At 52.6% G+C, this 19647-nt stretch overlaps 2 non-coding genes across 2 annotated transcripts; one reads left to right on the top strand and one right to left on the bottom strand.

Annotated features, from left to right (window-relative positions):
- Positions 1-17159: 17159 nt before the first annotated feature.
- On the bottom strand, positions 17160-17231 carry Trnaa-ugc. Its single transcript has one exon. It is a non-coding gene; the product is annotated as a tRNA-Ala (tRNA).
- Positions 17232-17349: 118 nt separating this feature from the next.
- Trnaw-cca lies at positions 17350-17421 on the top strand. The gene has a single exon. It is a non-coding gene; the product is annotated as a tRNA-Trp (tRNA).
- Positions 17422-19647: the final 2226 nt, after the last annotated feature.

The following is a 19647-nucleotide window of genomic DNA, read 5'->3' on the forward strand; positions in this document are numbered from 1 at the left end:
GATTCAGTACCCGGACGAGAGGCATCCATGGCGTCTGAGGGACCAGCGAGATCAAGGTCCTCAGCGGACGCTAGAATCTCGACTTCATCCTCAGACGCAGAGCGCGAAAGGTGCGGTGGGGTTGGTGCCACCGCAAGTTCTTTGGCCTTAGAGGTCTTTCTCTTGGACTTCTCTCGCTGAACCTTGGGTTTCACCGGCTGGGAAGGCTTCACCGATTCAGTCTCCGGGACAGAGGAGGATCGTGAAGCCCTACGCCCGGCTGCTGGTGAGGACTTATGCCACTGGTGGCCGTCATCCCGCTGGGGGAACCCTGGGAAGGGAGCGTCCCAAGGGAACTCTTACGGGCGAGAGTAGCCGAAGAAGTTAGGCGCTTCTCCGGCTGAGAAGCGGGGACGGACGTCCCCGATGGGTGGGAGGAGGTTGCTCGTGAGGGAGGTGGTGCAGGAGCAACCGGTTGGGGAGAGCCCCCCACGGGCAAGGGGGCAGAAGGAGTCGTACTGCTTATCGAGCTGGCTGGAAGTCTCGCAACTGATGGAGCTAGCACAGTTGTTGTAGCAGCTGCATACGAAGATGTCATTCTCACAGGATGGAGTCTGTCATATTTCCGTTTGGCCTCAGTATAGGTCAGCCGGTCCAGGGTCTTATATTCCATGATTTTGCGCTCTTTCTGAAAGACTGTGCAGTCAGGCGAGCAAGGTGAATGGTGCTCCCCGCAGTTGACGCAGATGGGAGGCGGGGCACATGGAGTATCGGGATGAGACGGGCGTCCGCAATCTCGACATGTGAGGCTGGAAGTGCAGCGGGAAGACATATGGCCGAACTTCCAGCACTTGAAGCACCGCATCGGGGGAGGGATATAGGGCTTGACGTCACATCGGTAGACCATCACCTTGACCTTTTCCGGTAACGTATCACCCTCGAAGGCCAAGATGAAGGCACCGGTAGCAACCTGATTGTCCCTCGGACCCCGATGAACGCGCCGGACGAAATGAACACCTCTACGTTCTAAGTTGGCGCGCAGCTCGTCATCAGACTGCAAAAGGAGATCCCTATGGAAAATAACACCCTGGACCATATTTAAACTCTTATGTGGTGTAATAGAAACGTTAACATCCCCCAACTTGTCACAAGCAAGTAACCTGCGGGACTGGGCGGAGGATGCCGTTTGTATCAGTACTGACCCAGAGCGCATTTTAGACAAGCCCTCCACCTCCCCAAACTTGTCCTCTAAATGCTCTACAAAGAACTGAGGCTTCACGGACATAAAAGATTCCCCGTCAGCTCTGGTACAGACGAGATACCGGGGCGAGTATCTTTCGCTCTCATTCATAGCCCTTCGTTCCTCCCATGGTGTGGCCAGGGAGGGGAACGATTTGGGGTCATACACATTAGCCTTGAATTGAGCCTTGGAACGCTTAGAGACTGCTGACGGCTGGCCGCCAGCAAGAGATGATGTACCACGCTTCATTGCGGGTCATCCGCCCTGATGCCACCTACTCCGACCAAGGGCCCTCCCCACGGGCGCCACCCAGCCACAGCAAAGGCCACCTGGCAGGATGGCCATTGGTGGTGGTGGTGGTGGTTGTTGGGATGTTTAAGGGGGACTAAACAGCGAAGGTCATCAGTCCCCCATTCCAAAATCAGGCAAGCCGAAAAGCAACAGAGCAGGTAAAAACCAAAGGGGGAGGAGACGTCCCCCCAGGCGCTAAAAGAACACAAATGCAGCAACAAACACTACAGACACGAACAGGACAGAGGAACACCAGACAGAAAGAAACAGAAGAAACAGAAGAAAGGAAGATGGCCGGAGACTGGTTGACTGACCACGAGAACAAAAATGGGAAAGAGTCAACCATCGCACGGCACACCAGAACAGCAACAGACACAAGGACAAAAGACACAGAAAGGGAAAGGTGCAGGACCTCCCTAAATCGAACCATAAAACGGACTACCACGGATAAAATTTAAAACGTCATCAGCCATGGAGGCATCATCGGATAAAACCAGAGCCAAAGTGCCCGGGAGATTAAAAGAATGCCGGAGTGTGCGCAGTCGAGGACACTCCAGCAAAATGTGGCCGACCATCAGCCGGGACCCACACTGACACAGGGGGGGATCCTCCTGACGCAACAGATAGCCGTGCGTCAGGTATGTATGGCCGATGCGCAGCCGACACAGGACCACTGAGTTCCTGCGAGAAGCCCGCAGGGAGGAACGCCACACAGCGGTCGTCTCCTTGACAGCCCGCAGTTTATTTGGGGCTGTCATGCCACGCCACTCAGCTGCCCACGTCCCAAGCACCTTACGGCGCAACACCAGCTGCTGGTCGCGAGCCGTAATGCCGATCTCCAAAGCTGGGGCGTCTATCGCTCCTTTGGCCAGCCTGTCAACACGTTCGTTCCCTGGGATGCCAACGTGACCTGGCGTCCAAACAAAAACCACCGAACGACCAGAGTGGGTAAAGGTGGAAACAGACTGCCGAATAGAGGACACCAGAGGAGAAGAGGGATAGCAGCGGTCGATGGCCTGGAGGCTGCTCAGGGAGTCACTGCAGATGACGATGGACGTACCTGAGCAGGAACGCATATGCTCAAGAGCGCGCAAGATGGCCACCAGCTCTGCAGTAAAAACACTACAGCCAGCTGGCAAGGAGCGCTGTTCAACATGGGCAGCGTGAGCAAAAGCGTAGGCAGTGCGACCATCAACCAGGGAACCATCAGTGTAGACAGGCTCACACCCCGGAAATGAGGCGAGGAGCGCAAGAAAACGGCGACGGAGGGCCACAGGCGGAACCGAGTCCTTAGGTCCCTGTGCCAAATCCAGACGGACGGACGGCCGGGACAAACACCAAGGAGGCGTAGGTGTACGGACCCGAAGGGAGGCAGAAGAGGGAATGACCCCAGTTCTGACAGCAGGGACTGGACACGGACAGCTACGGAAAGACCAGACCTAGGTCGCCGTTCGGGCAGATGGAGGACCATAGCAGGGAAAAGCAGGCGACGATTGGGATGGTCTGGCGAGCAATGAACGTGGACAGCATAGTCGGCGAGCAGACGATGGCGGCGAATCCACAGCGGGGGAACCCCGGCCTCCACCAGTACACTATCCACGGGGCTGGTGCGAAAAGCGCCAGTTGCAAGCCGGACCCCACAGTGGTGTATGGGGTCTAACAACTTCAACACTGAGGGTGATGCAGACCCATAGGCCAGGCTCCCATAATCAAGCCGAGACTGCACAAGGGCTCTGTACAATCGCAGCAGCGTGCAGCAATCCGCACCCCAAGACGTGTGGCTAAGGCAGCGGAGGGCGTTGAGGTGCCGCCAGCATTTTTGCTTCAGCTGAGTAATATGAGGAACCCATGTGAGCCGGGCATCAAACACGAGTCCCAAGAAGCGGCAAGTGTCCACCACTTCAAGCAGGTGGCCGTCGAGGTAAAGTTGAGGATGAGGGTGGACCATCCGACGCCTGCAGAAGTGCATAACTCGAGTCTTGGCTGCAGAGAACTGAAAACCGTGAGTCAGAGCCCATGATGCTGTCTTCCGAACGGCTACCTGCAGCCTACGTTCGGCGACTCCCGTAGTCGTGGAGCTAAATGAGATGCAGAAGTCGTCGGCATACAAAGAAGGAGACACCGACGACACCACTGCTGCAGCCAGACCATTAATGGCCACTAGGAATAAGGACACACTCAACACCGAGCCCTGTGGGACCCCATTTTCCTGTGTATAAGAAGAACTAGAGACGGCACCGACTTGCACCCGGAAAGAGCGGTGCAATAGAAAGGTTTGAATAAAAGCCGGGAGCCGACCACGAAGACCCCACTCATACAACGTGGCGAGGATGTGATGCCTCCATGTGGTGTCATACGCCTTCCGCAGATCGAAAAATACAGCAACGAGATGCTGACGTCGGGCAAAGGCCGTACGAATAGCAGATTCCAGCCGCACCAAATTGTCCGTGGCAGACCGGCCCCGACGGAAGCCACCCTGGGATGGAGCGAGGAGACCGTGCGACTCAAGGACCCAACACAAACGCCGCCCCACCATACGTTCGAGCAATTTGCACAAAACGTTGGTGAGGGTAATGGGACGATAGCTGTCCACCGCCAGTGGGTCCGCACCGGGCTTCAAGATGGGGACAATAACACCCTCTCGCCACTGCGACGGGAACACGCCTTCGCTCCAAATGCGATTAAATATCGCGAGAAGGTGTGTCTGGCAGTCCCTGGAGAGATGCTTCAGCATCTGCGCGTGGATGCAGTCTGGGCCTGGTGCTGTATCAGGGCAATCGGCGAGGGCAGCGAGGAATTCCCTCTCGCTGAAAGGAGCATTGTATGTTTCAGAACGACGCGTGTGGAATGAGAACGGCGTCCGCTCGGCTCGCTCCTTTAGAGAGCGAACACCCCAAGATGTGTGGCTCAGGCAGCGGAGGGCGTTGTGGTGCCGCCAGCACTTTTGCTTCAGCTGAGTAATATGAGGAACCCATGTGAGCTGGGCATCAAAGACGAGTGCTAAGAAGCGGCAGGTGTCCACCACTTCAAGCAGGTGGCCGTCGAGGTAAAGTTCAGGATGAGGGTGGACCGTCCGACTCCTGCAGGTGCATAACTCAAGTCTTGGCTGCAGAGAACTGAAAACCATGAGTCAGAGCCCATGATGCTGCCTTGCGAACGGCCACTTGCAGCCTGCGTTCGGCGACTCCCGTAGTCGTGGAGCCAAATGAGATGCAGAAGTCGTCGGCATACAAAGAAGGAGACACCGACGACCCCACGGCCGCAGCCAGACCATTAATGGCCACTAGAAATAAGGTGACGCTCAACATCGAGCCCTGCGGGACCCCATTTACCTGTATATAAGATGAACTAGAGGCGGCACCCACTTGCACCCGGAAAGAGCGGCGCAATAAAAAGGTTTGAAGAAAAGCCGGGAGCTGACCACGAAGACCCCACTCATGCAACGTGGCAAGGATGTGATGCCTCCATGTGGTGTCATACGCCTTCCGCAGATCAAAAAAGACAGCAACGAGATGCTGACGTCGGGCGAAGGCCGTACGGATAGCAGATTCCAGCCGCACCAAATTGTCCGCTGCAGACCGGCCCCGGGGTCACAATGAAATTTTCGTTTACGAAAGCCATAGGCGAGTATGTCAGTTTAATCAGATACCAAACGATTACAGAGAACGGACGAACAGAACTGTGCTCCGCTCCGCCGCGTGTTCACAAGGCGTGTTTTCAACTCATATTTCTGTTTGCAAGTGTTGTGTTATTCTGCAGTTTATATTGTTTTTCCATTTGTATTTTTGTTGCGGTCTTATTGTAGCGGGTTAACCGCTCGCTATCTGCTGCAATGTCCAAGCTATTTCCGCGAAAGTGTACACTCCGTTTTTATTTCGACAAGTCCACCCGCTCTGTGCAACCGAGTTCACTGGAGATACATAACTGGATCGTGGATGTTATTGGGATTACATCTGACCAAGTGCACACCGCCTATTATGATACCGAGCAGTATTGTTTCTTTGTTAAATTGTTGAATCCTGTGTTACTGGAGACGATCATGACGAAGCACGGAGGAAGTGCTATTTTCCGACACCGGGACGACTCTGTAAGTTCAGTGCTCATTTCCAATGCCGATGTAGACTACACAAACGTGCGTATTTTTAACTTACCCCCTGAAGTAGAAAACTGTTATCTGAAGGGGGTACTGTCCAAATTCGGCGATGTTAAGCAGATCCGAAATGATGGTGGTCAAGTCAACATAGGTTGCAACGTTACAGTGGCGTTCGATCTGTAGAAATGCATGTGAAGCAGAATATTCCATCCCATATACTTGTTTGTGACTATAAGGCTCACGTTACTTACATTGGCCAAACACCGACCTGTCATGTCAGTAATGAGAGTGGTCACTTGCGTCAAGACTGCCCCAGGCGCATGTTTGTGTTAAAGAATTCCCTCCAGCAGCGTAAAAGGCTTACTTTGGCGGATGTAGTGGCGGCCAAACCGATGACAGAGATTGAGCTCCCTAGTTCTGAAATGCCTTCGGAACAGCAACAAGAAATTCGCTCTGATGAGTTTCCGGTTCTGGTTCGGCGAGAAAAAGGTGCGCTGCCCCCTGCAAAACTCGATGCTGCGACCAATAAGAGGCGCAGAACTTGTGACAGCAATGGCTCTGATAACGACACCTCTAGTGCGCATGAGACTGCGAAAAAGGACGATCGGGAATCCGGCTCGGTAGCGAAAACTCCAATGGGTGAGGCTATTGTGGACGCTTCTCCGCCCACAATTTCAAGTGCCGATACTTCCGTGGAAGTTAAAGGAGTTACCGCTGGCTAGTGCCTTAGAACTTCCGCGACAGCCAACTCAGGCCGACCAACCGGTATGTGTGGCTCACATTCCTGCAGGAAGTACACACACAGAGGCCTGTGATGGTGGTATACAAACATCTCTTCGGTTCAGGACTCACAACAAGGGGAATGTCAACAACTCCAGGAAATAATACAAACACAGCTGTCCGGGTCTGTCGGTGATAACGAACAGCTGCGGGCAGAGAATGTTGCCAAACAGGCTGATAGTGCGAGTGATAGTTCAGCTGCTCGCTCGCCGGCGGTATCGCCGCGTGCGATCCCTTCGCGGGATGTGCCGGGAGAGCAGCTTGACATCACCCACCGACCCTCCCACGCCGCCGGCTGCGGAGGTGCTCCACAGTGTCCGCCCCAGGATCCGAGTGCAACCTAATGTAAATGCTGTGCGTAAAAAGAGTAAGAACAAAGATGCAAGAATACAACTCAGTCACGTCCCAGACACGAATTTCCCGGCCACAAATATGGAATGGCATGAAGATGTGGCCCTTTAAAGACATTTGCTCCTTCCGCCTCTACAACGTACTGCCATTATGTCGCAGGCCTATACGATCACGACATTAAATATTAATAAAATCCGGTCGGAGGTGAAACTGAGTGCCTTAAAACAATATCTCTATGAGTCGGGAACAGATATCGCTCTTTTGGAAGAGATGACCATGCCACACTTAACTCTTCCTGGTTTTGTTGCTATTACAAATTTTCCCCCCCAACTCGAACGTGGGGACTGCCATCTTACTTAGAGAAGTCATTCCCGCCACTCAGATTGACAAATTAGATTCGGGTAGAGGTGTGGGTGTCACCGTTTTTGGCATCACCATCATCAACTTGTACGCTCCTTCTGGCAGTACCCATAGAGCGGAACGAGCAAATTTTTTTAAGGAACGAATCTATTTGTTACCGATAAATCCCAAACGTGTTATCATTGGAGGTGATTTTAATTGTGTTTTATCCCAGAAAGATCAGTCCCCGAATTTTAATTATTCGCCTAAATTAAAGCGTCTAGTGACCGACCTCAAACTGAAAGACGCGTGGGAAATTAGGTACCCGACCCTGGTACGATTCACACACATCGTCGCGAATTCCTGCAGCAGAATTGACAGGATTTATGTTTCCGACGTTTTAGAGAAAGTCTTGTTACAAACTGAAACAATACCCTCCAGCTTCTCCGATCACAGTGGTGTCGTTGCGTGCCTGAATTTGCTGCCACAACCAACGCGTTGGTATAAAAATCAATGGAACTTGAACGTCTCCTTATTAACGGATGCTGACCTAGAGGAGGCGGTGCGACGCGCTTGGGAGCAGTGCTTGCGCACTACCACAAACTTTCGTAGCACCATAGCGTGGTGGACTCAGCATGCAAAACCCAAACTGCGAAAAGTTGTTATATTCTTCGGTATTGACAGAGCAGCCGCGATAAAGAAGACGATGGAGTTCTACTACACTATCTTACGCGACCTCTGTGATAGAGCCGACGCCGCGAACACCAGAATAGACGACATTCGAAAAATAAAGGCGAAATTAATCAATCTTAAGAGAATACAGCTGGAAGGTCTTAAGATCAAATTTAAAGTGAAGTCGGTCAGGGACGATGAAACAGCCGCTCTATACCACCTCGTCAAATACGCTAAGAACAGGAGGAGGACTTTTATTGAGGCCCTGAAACTAGGTGATGGCACGACTGTCGACACCCAGCGAGAGATTCTCAGGGCACTACACGACTATTTTGTTGACACCTACACGTCAGCGGCTACTCACGACGACTGCTATGACGAACTGTTTAGTGCCATTTCCTCTACCATAACTAGAGAAGACAATGACACCATTTCTTTGGAACTTAGTAATGAAGATGTTTTGGAGCTCGTCTGCCACTCGCCGATCAGGAAGTCCCCTGGTCCTGACGGATTACCCGTTGAATTTTACAGGAGGTATTGGCACATCATCGGAGACAAAATCACCCAATTAGTGATCGAAGTTTTTCAAGGGAAGCCTATACCACTTGCCTTTAAGGAATGCAAAATTGTGCTTATCCCTAAAAGCAGAGGTACAAAAAATATCGCCAACTTCCTCCCCATTTCATTGTTAAACTCCGATTATAAAATAGTCGCCCATGCAATCAACACGCGAATAATGCCACTAACTGCGAAATTCATTGGACGTCAGCAGACATGTGCCTTCGGGAGAAATGTATTGCAAACGGCAGTTTTTACCGGGATATCATTGCTTTAACGAACGCCAGTAACGTGAAGTGTGGGCTGATCTTTCTGGACTTTTTTAAAGCCTTTGACCTCGTCACTCACGAGTACCTCCTTGAAACCATGAAAAGATTCGGTTTCTTGCAGAACGCGATTGACATGATCAAAAACATGGCACTGGGGATCAACGCAAGACTTTGTCAAATCGCAACTAACCCAACCGATTCAAATCAACAGAGGAATTCCACAAGGCAGCCCTTTGTCCATGTTACTTTTTGTTCTTTCACTCGAACCTCTGTTACTCCAACTGCAGGCGCAACTCACAGGGCTAACACTTTCAGGAGAAAAAACTGGCGTAGGCGCCTATGTCGACGATGTGGGTGTGGTTGTCCGCAATGAGAATGATGTCACCACTTTAGCGGCTCACCTCCAGCGATACTGTTGGGCGTCGGGGGCTAAATTGAATGACAAGAAAAGTAAATTTATTAACTTCTGTGGCCTCCAGCATTTGCGAGTTGGCTACGCTCAGGAAGTCAGCGTCCACAAGGCTCTCGGCATCATATTGACGGCGTCCTCTTTAAAGATGGCGGCGGCAAACTGGAGGGAAATAGTGCGTAAACTTAACGGTGCACTCACTGACAATTCCCACAGAAGCCTCAATCAATTTGATCGGATCCATCTGGTCAACTCCTGTATTTTATCAAAAGCCTTCTACACGGCGCAGCTCCTGCCACTGCCTGCAGTAATTGCTAAACAAACTATGTCGAAGGTAACAAATTTTATTTGGAGATGGGAAATTTTTCGCGTGTCTGCCAAAACTGCGACACTCCACCCCCAGAATGGAGGGATGGGATTAGTAGATATCAAGTTGAAGGCGATGGCTCTCTATGTTACAAGGACGGCCGCTATAATTAACAATGATCCTTCCGGCATTACAGCGCAATTACTCACTGCCGTCAGGCCGCGAAGTCTTGACCCACCGCTGAATATTCAGCCCATCAGTTATCGGCTAAAACGTATCAGAGATTATTACCTTTCACGGAGCTACATCAGTAAAGAGGTCATAAACTCTCAACATTTAACTGCACAAGCCATAATAGCGGACTGGAGACAACACGAAGGATCGAATCCATTGGCAACGAAGCTCGGTGGCATGAACTGGGATATCGTATGGCGCAATGTCAGTTCCCGTGTCCTCAGTTCCGATGCTCGCACTGCCTGGTACAAAGCCATCAATGATGTGGTTAGCACGAACGAGAGGTTACATAAAATCGGGCTCAGTGACACCCCTCTCTGTCATCGCTGCCAACTGACGGACACAGTTATCCACTGTTACACCTGCGGGGAACGTCTCCAGAACTGGGTTTGGCTTCGAGAAAAAATAGTTCTTATTACCAGGACTACAACCACCAATGTTTCGTCAGCACTACTGTCTCGTCCCGATGTGCATTTTTATCCGCAGACGAAAAACAATGCAGTTTTGTGGTTGCTGGGTACCTATTCCAGCTACGTCTTTAATAAATTTGGCGGTGACAATTATTTGGAATTCAAGATGTTATGGCTATCGAATTCGCCAAAACATGCACGTACCCGAATCATGGGAAACTCTTCGGCAATATGCTTAAAATAGCGTTTCATCGCATGGGTATCGGATAGGTCAACTGAGTGTGAGGGGGTGAGGCCGGGCCGCGGGACACCAGTAGTGCCGCGAAGAGGCCCCACTGCTTCTGTGTCGCGTCCTGACTCTCCCTCACACTGAGGCCTTCACTGACTCGCTGCACACTGGCTACAGGAACTTTCATTGAGGTAGATAAGAAGCTGTGTTTATGTTACGTTTATTCTTCGAGAAGCAAATCTACTTTGCCCAAGGGCGAAGTCATTTCGTTACCATTTTCACCATTCCTATTTATTTTCATAGAAGGTTAAGGGTTTCGTTTTTCATAGAGGACAAAAAAAAAAAAAAAAAAAAAAAAAGATAGCTCAGTCGGTAGAGCATTAGGCTTTTAACGTAAGGGTCCAGGGTTCAAGTCCCTGTCGGGGCAGATGGTGGTGGTGGTGGTTGTTGGGATGTTTAAGGGGGACTAAACAGCGAAGGTCATCAGTCCCCCATTCCAAAATCAGGCGAGCCCAAAATCGACGGAGCATGTAAAAACCAAAGGGGGAGGAGACGTCCCCCCAGGCGCTAAAAGAACACAAATGCAGCAACAAACACTACAGACAAGAACAGGACAGAGGAACACCATACAGAAATAAACAGAAGAAAGGAGGATGGCCGGAGACTGGTTGACTGACCATGAGAAAAAAAGGGAAAGAGTCAACCATCTGACGGCACATCAGAACAGCAACAGACACAAGGACAAAAGACACAGAAAGGGAACGGCGCAGGACCTCCCTAAATCAAACCATAAAAACGACTACTACGGATAAAATGTAAAACATTGTCAGCCATGGAGGCATCGTCGGATAAAACCAAAGCCAAAGTGCCCGGGAGATTAAAAGATTGCCGGAGTGTGCGCAGTCGAGGACACTCCAACAAAATGTGGCCGACCGTAAGCCGGGACCCACACTGACACAAGGGGGGATTCTCCTGACGTAACAGATGGCCGTGCGTCAGGTAGGTATGGCCGATGCGCAGCCGACACAGGACTACCGAGTCCCTGCGAGAAACCCGCAGGGAGGAACGCCACACATCGGTCGTCTCCTTGACAGCCCGTAGTTTATTCGGGGCTTTCATGCCACGCCACTCAGCAGCCCACATCCCAAGTACCTTACGGCGCAACACCAGCTGCTGGTCGCGAGCCGTAAGGCCGATCTCCAAAGCTGGGGCGTCTATCGCCCCTTTGGCCAGCCTGTCAACACGTTCGTTCCCCGGGATGCCAACGTGACCTGGCGTCCAAACAAAAACCACCGAACGACCAGAGTGGGTAATGGTGGAAACAGACTCCCGAATAGAGGACACCAGAGGAGAAGAGGGATAGCAGCGGTCGATGGCTTGGAGGCTGCTCAGGGGTCACTGCAGATGACGACGGACGCATCTGAGCAGGAACGCATATGCTCAAGAGCTCGCAAGATCGCCACCAGCTCTGCAGTAAAAATACTGCTGCCAGCCGGCAAGGAGCGTTGCTCAACATGGGCAGCGTGAGCAAAAGCGTAGGCAGTGCGACCATCAACCAGGGAACCATCCGTGTAGACAGGCTCACAGCCCGGAAATGATTCGAGGAACGCCAGAAAACGGCGACGGAGGGCCACAGGCGGAACCGAGTCCTTGGGTCCCTGTGCCAAGTCCAGACGGACGGACGGCCGGGACAAACACCAGGGAGGCGTAGGTGTACGGACCCGGAAGGGAGGCAGAAGAGGGAATGACCCCAGTTCTGACAGCAGGGACTGGACACGGACAGCTACGGAAAGCCCAGACCGAGGTCGCCGTTCGGGCAGGTGGTGGACCAAGGCAGGGAAAAGCAGGCGACGATTGGGATGGCCTGTCGAGCAATGTACGTGGACAGCATAGTCGGCGAGCAGACGATGGCGGCGAATCCGCAGCGGGGGAACCCCGGCCTCCACCAGTAGACTATCCACGGGGCTGGTGCGAAAAGCGCCAGTAGCAAGCCGAACCCCACAGTGATGTATGGGGTCTAACAACTTCAACACTGAGGGGGACGCAGACCCATAGGCCAGGCTCCCATAATCAAGCCGGGACTGCACAAGAGCTCTGTACAATTGCAGTAGCGTGCAGCGATCTGCACCCCAAGACGTGTGGCTAAGGCAGCGGAGGGCGTTGAGGTGCCGCCAGCATTTTTGCTTCAGCTGAATAACATGAGGAACCCATGTGAGCCGGGCATCAAACACGAGTCCCAAGAAGCGGCAAGTGTCCACCACTTCAAGCAGGTGGCCGTCGAGGTAAAGGTCAGGATGAGGGTGGACCGTCCGACGCCTGCAGAAGTGCATAACCCGAGTCTTGGCAGCAGAGAACTGAAAACCATGAGCCAGAGCCCATGATGCTGCCTTGCGAACGGCGACTTGCAACCTGCGTTCGGCGACTCCCGTAGTCGTGGAGCTAAAGGAGATGCAGAAGTCGTCGGCATACAAAGAAGGAGACACCGACGACCCCACTGCTGCAGCCAGACCATTAATGGCCACTAGAAATAACGAGACGCTCAACACCGAGCCCTGCGGGACCCCATTTTCCTGTATATAAGAGGAACTAGAGGTGGCACCGACTTGCACCCGGAAAGAGCGGCGCAATAAAAAGCTTTGAAGAAAAGCCGGGAGCCGACCACGAAGACCCCACCCATGCAACATGGCGAGGATGTGATGCCTCCATGTGGTGTCATACGCCTTGCGCAGATCGAAAAATACAGCAACAAGATGCTGACGTTGGGCAAAAGCCGTACGGACAGCAGATTCCAGCCGCACCAAATTGTCCACTGCAGACCGGCCCCGACGGAAGCCACCCTGAGATGGAGCGAGGAGACCGCGCGACTCAAGGACCCAACACAAACGCCGCCCCACCATACGTTCGAGCAATTTGCACAAAACGTTGGTGAGGGTAATGGGACGATAGCTGTCCACCGCCAGTGGGTCCGCACCGGGCTTCACGATGGGGACAATAAGACCCTCTCGCCATTGCGACGGGAACACGCCCTCGCTCCAAATGCGGTTAAAGATGGTGAGGATGTGTCTCTGGCAGGCCCTGGAGAGATGCTTCAGCATCTGCGCGTGGATGCAGTCCGGTCCTGGTGCAGTATCAGGGCAATCGGTGAGGGCAGCGAGGAGTTCCCTTTCGCTGAAAGGAGCATTGTATGTTTCATAATTACGCGTGTGGAATGAGAACGGCGTCCGCTCGGCTCGCTCCTTTAGAGAGCGAAAGGCGGGGGGATAGGAAGCAGTCGCAGAGCTCTGAGCAAAGTGCGCGGCTAGCCGTTCAGCAATGGCGGCAGCGTCCGTGCAGACAGCGCCGTCCAAGGAGAGCCCAGGGACACCCACAGGGGTCTGGGAGCCATAAATCCGCCGGATCCGGGACCACACGTGCGAGGACGAGACACGGGAGCCCAGGGAGGAGACGTACCTCTCCCAGCACTCCTGCTTACGCCGTGCAATAAGACGACGGGCGAAGGCACGGAGCCTCTTAAAGGCGATGAGGGTCTCCAGAGACGGGTGCCGCCTATGACGCTGGAGAGCCCGCCTACGGTCGCGAATAGCCTCAGCAATCTCCGGCGACCACCAGGGGACAGCCTTCCGCCGAGGGAGGCCAGAGGAACGGGGGATGGTAGCCTCGGCCGCTGAAATGATGGACGCGGTTAAAACACGGACCACCCCGTCAATGTCACCCTGTGGGGGAGACGCAATGGTTACAGCGGAAGTAAAAGCTGGCCAGTCAGCCCTGTGGAGAGCCCAGCGGGGCAAGCGCCCAGAAGAATGACACTGTGGCAGTGACAAATAGATGGGAAAATGGTCACTACCACACAGGTCAGGATGCACCCTCCAGTGGAGGGATGGGACAAGTCCAGGGCTGCAAATAGAGAGATCGATGGCCGAGAACGAGCCATGGGCCACACTGAAATGCGTGGGAGCACCGGTGTTTAAGAGGCTAAGGTCGAGCTGAGCCAACACATGCTCCACGGCCCGACCACGATCATCGGAGACAGTCCCACCTCATAGAGGGTTGTGGGCATTGAAATCGCCCAGCAGCAAAAAAGGTGGCGGCAGTTGTGCTATCAGAGCAGCCAGGACATGCTGCGCGACAGTACCATCAGGTGGAAGGTAAATACTGCAGATGGTAATGGCCTGGGGCGTCCACACCCGAACAGCGACAGCCTCTAAAGCTGTTTGTAGAGGCACAAACTCGCTGTGAAGAGAGTTCAGGACATATATGCAGACGCCACCAGACACCCTTGCATAAGCTGCCCGGTTCTTAAAATAACCCCGATAGCCACGGAGGGCGGGGGTTCGCATTGCTGGAAACCAAGTTTCCTGCAGAGCAATGCAAAGGAAAGGATGACGGCTGATAAGGTGGCGGAGCTCAGCTAGATGGTGGAAGAAACCGCTGCAGTTCCACTGGAGGATGTTATTAGCCGTGGATGGGAAAGGCGTGAAGGGACTGGGGAGGCAGATTACGCCTCCGGGGCCCCTGCTGCTACGGAGTCACCACCTGGACAACAGCCATGTACTGCATCCGAGGGACTGGCGAGATCCAGGTCCTCAGCGGACGCCAGGATCTCCACCTCATCCTCAGACGCAGAGCTTGTAGGAAGCGGTGGAATGGGTGCCACCGCAATGTCGGTAGCCTTGGGGAGTTTCTTCTTGTGCTGCTTCTCGCGCTGTGCCTTTGGTGGCGCAGGCTGGGAGGGCGCAACTGGGTCGGTGTCAGGGACAGACGACGACCGTGTGTCCCTACGACCAGGGACCGGCGGTTGTTTAAGCCACTTGCGGCTGTCGGCCTTTGTACCGGACGGAACTTGGGAAGGGAGGTCCCCAAGGGACCCCTTCCTTACGAGAGTAGCCGAAGAAGTCTTACGCCTCTCCGGCTTGGAAGGGGGGACTGATGTCCCTGATGGTTGGGGGGGTGTTGCTCCTGAAGTAGATGGAGCAGGAGCAACAGGAGGTTTAGTGCCCCCCACCATCAAGGGGGCAGGTGTGAGACTTCGACTCTGAGAGCTGGATTGAGCGGAGGGAATTTTAGAAGGAGTGACAGTTGCGGCATAAGAAGTTGTCATGCGCACCGGATGAAGCCGATCATATTTCCGCCTCGCCTCAGTGTACGTCAGGCGGTCGAGAGTCTTTATTTCCATGATCTTCCGCTCCTTCTGCAGGATCGGACAGTCTGGCGAGCAAGGCGGATGGTGTGCACCACAGTTCACACAGATTGGAGGCGGCGCACAGGGATGATCAGGATGGGAAGGTCGACCGCAATCGCGACAGACGAGGTCGGACGCACAGCGTGAAGACATGTGTCCGAACTTCCAACACTTGAAGCACCGCATCGGGGGAGGGATATACGGCTTGACATCACAACGGTACACCATCACCTTGACCTTCTCAGGTAACGTGTCACCCTCGAAGGCCAAGATGAAGGCACCGGTGGCAACTTGACGATCCCTCGGACCCCGGTGGACGCGCCGGACGAAATGGACACCTCGGCGCTCCAAGTTGGCGCGCAGCTCGTCGTCAGACTGTAAAAGCAGATCCCTGTGAAAGATAATGCCCTGGACCATGTTCAGACTCTTATGGGGCGTGATAGTGACAGAGACATCCCCCAGCTTAGTACAAGCGAGCAAGGCCCGCGACTGGGCGGAGGATGCCGTTTTGATCAACACCGATCCGGACCGCATCTTGGACAAGCCCTCCACCTCACCGAACTTGTCCTCTAAATGCTCTACAAAGAACTGAGGCTTCACGGATAGAAAAGATTCCCCATCAGCTCTGGTACAGACAAGATATCTGGGCGAATACGTCTCAGTGTCACGCAATGCCTGTCGTTCCTCCCATGGTGTGGCGAGGGAGGGGAACGATTTGGGGTCATAAACGTTACCTTTAAAATGGGCTCTCGAACGCTTAGAGACTGCTGACGGCTGGCCGCCAGCGACAGATGATGTACCACGCTTCATTGCGGGTCATCCGCCCTGATGCCACCTACTCCGACCAAGGGCCCTCCCCACGGGCGCCACCCAGCCGCAGCAAAGGCCACCTGGCAGGATGGCCATTGCCGGGAGTCCCGATGCCCCAGGGAGATGGGCATCTACTCCTTGGCATACGTGGGGAGTGAACGGCGCAGGCATCAGTAGAGCGATCCCTGTGTTGTCAGGGGGCTACAACCAAGAGGGTACATGGCGACCCCACCACAACGGACTGGCTACCGTGCTGGATCTTAGGTGCAAAAATGGCCAAGGTCATCGTCACAGTTAAAAGAAACACTGCAGAGTGCAGCGTGGTAATCGCCCAAGAGATTGAAAACGAGCGGGACACCATGGCAACGACGAGAAAGACGGCTATAGGTCTAGTTGCACGAAGGATACAGTGCACCATGTAAGGTGCCCTTCCCCAATTGGCTCGCTCTTCGGAATAATTTAGATAGATGGAGGTCAAACCCGAGAGGGGACCATCACATAAGGCCGAAACGTTTGAGACTCCTTTTAGTCGCCTCTTACGACAGGCAGGAATACCGCGGGCCTATTCTAACCCCCGAACCCGCAGGGGGACCTGTCGGGGCAGAAATTTTAATACTTTGGTAGCCGCACGTGTAGTGGCGGTGAAACAACTACGGAAAAGAATGCAAAAACTAATAGAAAAAGAAGCGAAAAAAAAACTCGTAGAGCATTCGACTGCAGATCGAGAGGTCCCCGGTTCAATCCCGGGTGCCCCCTTCATTTTTCAGTATCTCGAAAAAACAAATGATGATTGTCGCGGTGAGTTGCAAATACATGTTTGAGATGCACCCTGCACGCCATACCGAAGGCTTTGGAGCAACATTTCAATGGGGGGGATCGCAGCCCAGGGTCTTTCAGGTCGAACTGTACGAAATCCACTTGCTTGGGGGAAGAATCTTGTACACTGAATTTTATAAAATATGGTGATAGGCAAAAGTTTTCATGTACTGCTGCACGGAGAAACAAAAATTGGAGGAGCTGGGATTTGAACCCAGGACTTCCTGCATGCAAAGCAGACACTCTACCACTGAGTTACACCCCCGCCAGAGCAAGTACATCTGGGACGAGTGTCTCGTGGATCCTACTGTCATTATTTCTTAGGTTTGAACGGTACAGTAAGTGTTCGAGGAACCTATTCATGACAAGACCTAAGCAGCGTCGACTCCGTGGCGCAACGGTAGCGCGACTGACTCCAGATCAGAAGGTTGCGTGTTCAAATCACGTCGGGGTCACAATGAAATTTTCGTTTACGAAAGCCATAGGCGAGTATGTCAGTTTAATCAGATACCAAACGATTACAGAGAACGGACGAACAGAACTTGCTTGAAATAAGCTGCTAGTGCAATTTTCGCGTCCTGACATTAAGGTGAAGGCGCCGACTCGCACTTTCTTCAGGCGCGAAGTATCTAGTATTTTTGATATTTATATCGTTTAACGCTGATATACATAACTGAGAGATAATGCTTACGCAATATTTTGTTCGATTAGACGTCTTTAGCCAGGCAGAGTATAATATTTTTCCTTAACTTATGGGAATAGAAAGATCGTGAAGGGGGGTATAGCTCAGTCGTCGTCGCGCTTGAGACACGGTGCTATTCGGACGTGCTGAGAGCGCTGTTAACCGGTGTGTTTACGAGTTGTGTATTTGTGTTGTTTCTACTTTCTTTTGGAAGTGCAGTGATTATTTACCATTGATTGTCGTGGAGTTTCTAACCGTTTTCGTTGCTATTATTTAGCGGTCTCGACCGCTTGTTAATTTCTGATATGGCAAGGTTATTTCCCAGGAAAAGTACCCTCCGCTTTGAATTTGAAAAGTCAACCGGTCACGTACAACCGACATCGCTGGAGATTCATGACTGGATAGTGGACGTTATTGGTATCAATTCTGATCAGGTGCACACTGCGTATTACGACATGGAGCAGTATTGTTTTCTTGTCAAATTACTGAACCCTGTGTTGCTGGATAAGATACTCTTGAAGCATGGCGGACGAGTTGAATTCCGACATCGGGTAACTCTGCAAGTACCGTCACCGTTACTAATGCCGACGTAGAATATAAAAATTTACGTATCTTTAATCTGCCCCCGGAAGTTGAAAATTGTTATCTGAAAGATGTGTTAAGCAAGTATGGGGATGTCAAACAGATTCGAAATGAACGCTGGTCTGGCCAGCATCGGTTGCAATGTTTCAGTGGTGTTAGGTCAGTAGACATGCATGTAAAAGTCAATATTCCTTCCCATATTATGGTTTGCGACTACAGCGTTCAAGTTACGTACACTAGTCAAACTTTGACGTGTCACATCTGCAATGAGAGTGGCCACATGAGTCAAGATTGTCACAAACAGGTTTTCGTCTTAAAAAATTCCTTACAGCAACGGAAACGGCTAACGCTCGCGGAGATTATTACCGATAATCAAGCGGCAGAAAATGCTACAGCCGGTGGTGTACGTGCGTTGCATGAAACGGAAGTCGTGCGCATTGAGGAATTTCCAACCCTGCCTCGGAAAAGTACGGACGAACCGACACTTGCGACCGGAGACACTGCTACCAACAAACGGCGTAGGACTTGTGACGGTAGTAGTTCTGAGGACGAAGCCCACAGTACACCAGAATCAAAGAGACAAGAATCGCAGGAACGTAGATCTGATACTAAGTTCTTAAAAGGTTCCGTTCTAGTAGACGATTTTTCCTCTGGAATGTCACGTAGTGACCCTTCAGCTGCTGTCGCGGCGTCGCAGGGGACGGATGGTCGGCCCTCCAACCAACCACAGCAACAGGTTCCGGTGGACCGACCGACATGTGAACAGCAGGTCGCTGCAGGGGTTCACCACAGCGTAGACAGTTGTGATAGTAAACAGACCCCGCCTCTGGCTACGGATGCCGAACAGCCAACGGCGGTGGCTCGCAACACGGCAACACAACAGGAATGTTGTCATAACACGGAACGCGACCATAAACAGCAGTCGGTGACGGGAAATGTCAACACACAACTCCAGGTGGAGTTTGATAACAAACGTGTTGATAGCGAAAGCATTTCCGCAGCTGGGCTGCCGCCGGAGGACACGTCGCGAGTTATTCCGGCAGTAGTGTCCGGACCGTCGTCGGCCGTTGACATTCCCCACGACCCGCCCACGCCGCCGTCTGCAGAGATGGCTCATAGTGGGCGCTGCAGGAACAGAATCCAACAAAATGTGAACGTTGTCCGTAAGAAAACTAAGAATAAAGATGCCGGGAGGCAAACACAACGAGCATGACTTGGCTTTACAACCGGATAAACAAATGGAGTGGCATGACGATCCGACCGTTGGCGATGATTAATTCCTCCCCCTTCCTGCATAGGTCTCAGTATGTCACAGGCATATAAAATAACGACGTTAAATATTAGCAAGATCCGCTCTGACGTCAAGGTGCGTGCTCTACAACAATATCTTTACGAGTCGGATACAGACATCGCCCTT

Source organism: Schistocerca piceifrons, chromosome 3 (genome assembly GCF_021461385.2).
Source record: "Schistocerca piceifrons isolate TAMUIC-IGC-003096 chromosome 3, iqSchPice1.1, whole genome shotgun sequence".
NCBI classification, from domain to species: Eukaryota; Metazoa; Arthropoda; class Insecta; order Orthoptera; family Acrididae; genus Schistocerca; species Schistocerca piceifrons.